Source organism: Podarcis erhardii (assembly GCF_964252035.2).
Source record: "Podarcis erhardii genome assembly, chromosome: 13".
Lineage (NCBI taxonomy): Eukaryota > Metazoa > Chordata > Lepidosauria > Squamata > Lacertidae > Podarcis > Podarcis erhardii.
Genome location: NC_138502.1, coordinates 17,244,828 through 17,251,826, shown reverse-complemented (window position 1 = coordinate 17,251,826; position 6,999 = coordinate 17,244,828).

The window sequence follows — 6,999 nt, the reverse complement described above, 5'->3', positions numbered from 1 at the left end:
AGGAAAGGAAGAAACACCAGTGGAGATGGGGAGCCACGATTGCTGCACCCTGACCATACCACCACACTCCATGCTAGCAATAGTTATGACTGAAGGCGAAGCTGCCATACTATTTGCCTAGTAATGTCTACTCTGACGGCAGCAGTTCTCCAGGATCGTAGGGGAGAAGCCTTCCTGTTATATGCTACAGGACCTTCTGTATACAATGCATGTGCTCTCCCACTGACCTATGACCCCTTCCTGAAGTGCTGCCCCCTTCCCATTGATATACCGGTACTTTCATTCATTCCAATGAAGCACAAGAGAACATGACTGAGGACTGTGGCCCAGGGGTCAGATCTGTCTGTCTCCCACTTTGCTGGCCACTTCTTGGAGGGTGGGGATATAATCCCAGCACCAGATAAAAGATCCCTATCTCAACCTCTGCTTCGAACCCGGAGCAGGAGACATCTCAGAGCCGTACGAGTGATCCCACTATAAACAGCTGCTGTCCAAGCCGGTTGGGTGACAGCAGCGTAGGCTGAAGGTCAGATCGGTGAGAGCTCAGATTGGATTCGCAGCTGGGAGCTCAGATTAATATGACACAGTTCCATCGCTAATCCTGACTGCTTTGCGCCAGCACTGGTAGAGGGGGGGGCATTGGGGTCTGTGCCCTCTGCACGCCTGACACTTTCTGCTCCTCTGCCCTGTCCCATCACCCCGTGCCTCTTAGGTGCTGGCACCCACTCTTCACACTGGCACGGCAGAGGTGATGGGATGTCAGGAACTCCTCGCCGGCCACCGTGGAGCAGGTGACAAGATCAAGTGGAAAGGCATTCTCCTTGAGCCAAAAATAACCTCTCATGAGTCCCTAATCTCCAAGCCTAGGGCATCTATCAGACTGGGATGTGAAAGTCGCCAGAGGTTGGGACAGAGGTCAACCACAAGCTCTTATCTTAGGACAGCCAATGGGTGACCTGAAATCTATGCGGGGCTACTCCTATATTACCAACGCCCTTCGCTCTCCCTTATCACCACAACAACCTTGTGAGGCGGGTTAAACTCCGTAAGCTTCGTGACTGAGTGTGGGGATATGAAAATGGGTCTCCTGGATCCTAGTCTGAACTAATTCTAGTATCTGAAGACTCTTATTTCAACCCCACACATGCCCAATAATATTTCAAGGGAGGCTTTTATAACTTCGTCTCATAAACAGGGAACCTGAGTGAAGAGCAACGAACCAATTGCAGCAGGTGAATCACAGAAACTGAACACAAGTCTTCCTTCTGCTACTTTTGTTTTCTTGACATGGCTCCAGTGTCTTTAACAGCTGCCAAATGGGCAGAAATTCAACACTTAAAGCGTTCCCCAGTATGGAGATGCTGGGGAGGGAGAGGTGTGACAAGGGAATATTCTAGTCCCTCTGCCCCTAGCTGGGAAAAGGAGATGCTTCAACCATCTCTTGCTCAGCTGCTGCCACCCTCCCCAAACCTGCTCTGCAGCCAATGCACACTTTACATCCACGTTAGGCCAGTTTGGCTCCAACAGTCAAGAAAGCAGTTTCTATATGTGCTGTACAGCAAAGTGAGGGGCAGATGGAGCTCCTCAACCTGGGAAGAAAGCCCATCTAGGAGAAGTCCTAACCGCCACCGCCTTGAGGAATATCTGCAGGAAAAGAAAAGCCTAAGGCAGGGATCAGCAAACTTTTTCAGCCGTGGGCCGCTCCACCGTCCCTCAGACCATGTGGTGGGCCAGACTATATTTTTGGGGAGGAAATGAATGAATTCCTATGCCCCACAAATAGCCCAGAGATGCTTTTTAAATAAACATACCCATTCTACTCATGTAAAAACACCAGGCAGGCCCCACAAATAGCCCAGAGATGCATTTTAAATAAAAGGACACATTCTACCATGCAAAAACACCAGGCAAGCCCCACAAATAACCCAGAGATGCATTTTAAATAAAAGGACACATTCTACTCATGTAAAAACACGCTGATTCCCAGACCATCCGTGGGCCGGATTGAGAAGGCGATTAGTTTGCCTACCCCTGGCCTAAGGAGTAAAACCAACACAAACTCAGAGTCCTTATGACAGTAGGATGGTGCTTGTTGTACGCCTCCTTTCAGCAACTCCTCCAACCAAGCTGGCACCAAATGTGTTGCTCTGCTTTCCTTTGAACCACAACAGCGAGGCCGGGGTGGGGTGGGGCGCGTCTTGTCATCTGTGCAGCCCAGGACCTCCATACACACCACCCAACCTTGCACTGCAGGGAAGGCACTTGGGTGCTGCTAACACAGCGGTTTTGACTTCACCCCTGGAGGTCACATGTGTGAAAACAAACATAGGTGCAAAGGCAGCTCAACTGTTGAAGAGATGGGATACATAACTGGGCAGAGAGTTGCCAGGTCTCCTGACGCTCATCAGAATCGAGAAGAAGTGGTGGAGCCTAGGAGAAAAGGGATGGAGCCTTAAGGCACCTGGGGTACCTAGCCACCAGGCAAAATGTCTGCATCGTGGAGAGGGGAGATGGCAGAGCAAAAGGCAAAACCTCTCGAGCCAAGCAGAAAATAATTTCTCCCATGTGTTCAGTACCTTCACTTACACTGGAGACCCTAAAAAAAGCACTGGAACAACAGGTCAAACCCTGAGACCTAGTAACTTTAGCTATAGAGAGGCTTGTGAGTAGTTAGATTTTCAGCATCCCTGCTCCTCCATCAACTCCAATAGCTTTGGTGATGCCAAGCGCCTTTATTCCCCTCCCCAGATTAAGCACATTGGTGTTGTGTCGCATTAATGGGCAGCTGAACCACCTCTGTCTTGCAAAGGAAGGGTCGCAAGGTGGAGAACGGCTCAGGCCCTCTATCCAAGGCACTTCCAAAACCTAAATTCAGTCCTGGGTGTCCCAGGGTGGCAAAGCTTAAGAGGCCCCCTCTTTAATTCTCTCATTCCAACTCAGCCTGAAGGTTAAAAGTACTTGTGGAAGGATTGAGCAAGAGAAGGATCAGAAATACAGATGCTCAAGAAAAAGCACAGCAAACTGTATCCCCGCCCTAAAGAATTGCTTTTGGAGGATATGTAAATACATGTGGGGCAAGGAAGAAAATTAAGGCCCGGGGGGAAGGGTGTGGATTTGCTCCATCTCCACCCTGTGTTAGCACTAAATCCATTGCTGGTAAACTTGCTTGGCCTCCATCCAACTAATCAGCATCCACAGAGCAACTTATTAGAGACAGATGGCTCACAAATGACTCTTTGCCCTGACCTGCCAGCTGCCCCTTGACACTTGAGCCTCAGCCTCAAAGAGTCAAGACTCACACACAGGATAATATTCAGTCAGTCAGTTCCCCTTCAGATCTGTCAGCACCCCCATGAGAGTAACCCACAGCAGCCTGCTGATCACCTGCATTTATTCCCCATCCCTCTGTTTGGAGAAGTGTAGGGTTTAATATAATTATCTTAGCACCCCCTCTGGTGTCCACAGCTGGAATAGCAAGGTCATATATATGTATGTATGGGACGCTGGTGGCGGTGTGGTCTAAACCACAGAGCCTAGGGCTTGCCGATCAGAAGGTCGGCGGTTCGAATCCCTGCGATGGGGTGATCTCCTGTTGTTCAGTCTCAGCTCCTGCCCACCTAGCAGTTTGAAAGCACGTCAGTAGATAAATAGGTACCTCTCCGGCGGGAAGGTAAGCGGCGTTTCCGTGCGCTGCTCTGGTTCGCCAGAAGCGGCTTAGTCATGCTGGCCACATGACCCGGAAGCTGTACGCCGGCTCCCTCGGCCAGTAAAGCGAGATGAGCGCCGCAACCCCAGAGTTATTCACAACTGGACTCAACGGTCAGGGTTCCTTTACCTTTATGTTAATATAAGAACCCTGAATGTAGCCCAGGAGCACATCAGCAGCCCATGCAGATATTTTAGCAGAGACACCACATGCTGTCAGCTGTCAGCTCCCATCAGCTGCTGCAGTTTGCACTGGCTAAACTTTCAGATCAGGCCTAAGGGCAGTCACACATAGAGCACATTGCAGAAATCCAGACTGAAGGTCACCAATGCATGGACTACATTATTAGGGATACATACCCCTATTTTCTTGTCTGCCCCGATAAATCATGGTCCCTGCATTGTTCCTACTTTTGCCCTTTAAGGATGCCTTGTTAAAACATTGTTAATTGGAGTTGCTAGATCTGCCCATTCTTCAGGTTTCTGCATGTGCATGGGCAACAAGGCACCATATTGGGTACAGAGAGTATCATTTCCCACACAGGGAAATCACATTTTGAACCACTGATAACAGATTTTAGGGCAACTATGTTTCTCCAACATATGTTTAACCAAAGCAGCAAACACCAAATAAGTCTCCACTCCTATGCTCACTTACTTAGTAGTAAGTCCCACTGAACTTAAGGGAATTTACTTCTGAACCTGCATGAGATTTCATTTATTATTTTTGAACAGGAATATTGGAGAACAAATCTATATACAGAGCAAAGTGTTCAACAAGAGGAAGAGCCATTGCTCAGTGGTAGGGCACCTGCTTGCATGCAGAAAGTCCCATCTTTAATCCTCAGCATCTCCAAGTAGGATTAGGAATGTCTTCTGTTTGAAACTCTGGAGTGTCTCAGTCAATCAGTTTTATCTGGGTGGACCAATGATCTGACTCAGTAAAAGGCAGCTTCCTATGTTCCTATGCGGAATAATAGGAGTGTTGAGGCAGGACTCAGAGATCCTTGGTATGAAAATAGGGGTGACAACTGTGTGTATATTTTTACACATTCACATATTAGTAATGTAAATGTGCTAATTTAGAATCATGCTGTATATATATATCTCACTCTCCACCACCACCCCCATTAAGCTTTGAGAGCAAGAAAGAAGGGAGCTGGATTATGGAGAAAGACAACTCTAGCACACTTGCCTACAATGCTAACAATATTATTGAAGTTATTCACAAATCTGGGAGAGATCATATCAGAAATACATTTGTCCACGGTAAACAGGGATACTTAGTTGGGGGAGTGCATGCCCTCATACAAAAATGAACATGAAAAACCATTAGAGTTATGAGATCGTAATTATGGTGCTAGTGGTGAAATCATTTTCCAAATTATTATTTGGGAGAGAACATTGCTTCCACAAATATATTCAAACAAATTTCTCCCTCAGTGCCCAGCTTTATCAGATATTATAAGATTCTATCTAGAGAGAGTAATTTTCTTGAAGAGGTGATGGAAAATTTGGCTTTTATTGTAAATCTTATGAGGACTGGCACCTATTAAATCAGTGACACTTCAATATACAGTGAACATGTTGTAACTGAAAGCCAGATTAATGCCATCTTGAACCAGGCAGACACCATTTTGATTTTGATTTTTGTTGTTGCCATCATGCAAGTTTTAAGAGAGGAACCAAGAAAGAACAGAGAAGTGTGTAAATGAAAGATATAGACATGTGCAAGGGCTTGACCTTTAGATGTATAAACAGGAAAATGCCTAGATAGCTCTAGTGTGGAAACACCTGTATTTGCAGTTAGCATGAGCTGTTACACCATACCAATGAGTGCTTTGCACGTCTAGTCTGTATTGCTGTATAAACTATGTGTGAATGAAGATTGAGGTTCTAGCCTCTGATAGTTTTCTTGATTGTTTGCTGTAACCTTTTCTACACATGTAAGAAATAAAATGTTATGTACTGAGTTGAATAGGATCCAAACTGCAGCAGTCTGATTGGTCCTAGAACAATAGGATCCAAACTCCAACAGTCTGATTGGTCCTAGAACAATAGGATTCAGAATGCAGCAGTCTGATTGGTCCTAGAACAATGCAGCAGTATGATTGGTTGGCAGGAACCACCCAATCATGCTCCAGATATAAGTGAATCCACAACCTGATTGGCTTACAGTAGAATTCCAGAATTAGCCAATCATGTGCAGCCCATTGTGTAAATAATGTATATAAAGCAGATACTTTGAGGGGACTTTCATTCATTCCTCCTCACCACTATGAGCTGAATAAAGAGCATGAAATCACTTTGCGACTCTGAGTATATTTCATAAAACTTTGCTTCTTGGAGAATTTTCAGGTGTCACTTGTCATTGCTGGTGAGTAAAAGGGACTTGGCTGTACAATGGGCCTCAAGAGGAGTTTTCCCACATCACCAGCAACTGAGGATATTGACTTCGTGCCCATGATGCAGTGGGCTGTGTGGTCCACAAAAGCTCATGCCTAAATACTGTATGTGTGTTAGTCTTTAAGGTACAGCACGACTTTTTGTATTTTTAATATTCATAAAGAGGCCTGCTTTACCCAACTGAATTACTAGGTAAGGCTGCTGGGGTCTATGGCAACCGCCTAGGCCCCTCTTAGCAACAGCGTGTTCCCTTTCTAGTCCGCTCCGTTGGCCATGCGTCAGGCAGAGCCTTCTCTCACTCTCTTATTGGCTTCTTTGCACATCACTCGCCATGACTGACAATAAAGCAACGAGGGCGGGACACCAAGGGTCTCTTTTGGAGTGCATAGACTTGTGTCGTATAGACTCTCAAACGGATATCGGATTTCCGGGTTTAAAACTGGAATAATATTCTTCCTACCCTCGGGCAGAAGCGAGAGCTGCCAAGAGGAAACAAACGGAGACATCGAGGATTCTAGCATACTTGAGACTGGGCGTGTCCTCCCACGGGGGAAAAATGTCGTGCTCTTTTTTTCTTTAACCCTGATCGTTGGCAGGGTGGATGTGGATAGGGATTTTACATAAAGCCGCAGCACTGCTGCATGGAAGTCAGTGGGGCGTCGTTGCAGTTATGCAACCGAGAACTGGATTCTGGCAGGAAGGCTTAAGGGGGAATTCGACGACCAAGTGTTTTGCATGGGGAATTTGGGGCCGCAAATCCAAACCACCCCGGCCTATAACATAATATGAACAATAGGCTACATTGCAGGGCTGTCGTAAACCTCTACCCCCCCCCCCCCGCTGCGGCCACCTATACATAATCAAACCAACCAGTGATGTGGGAATGGG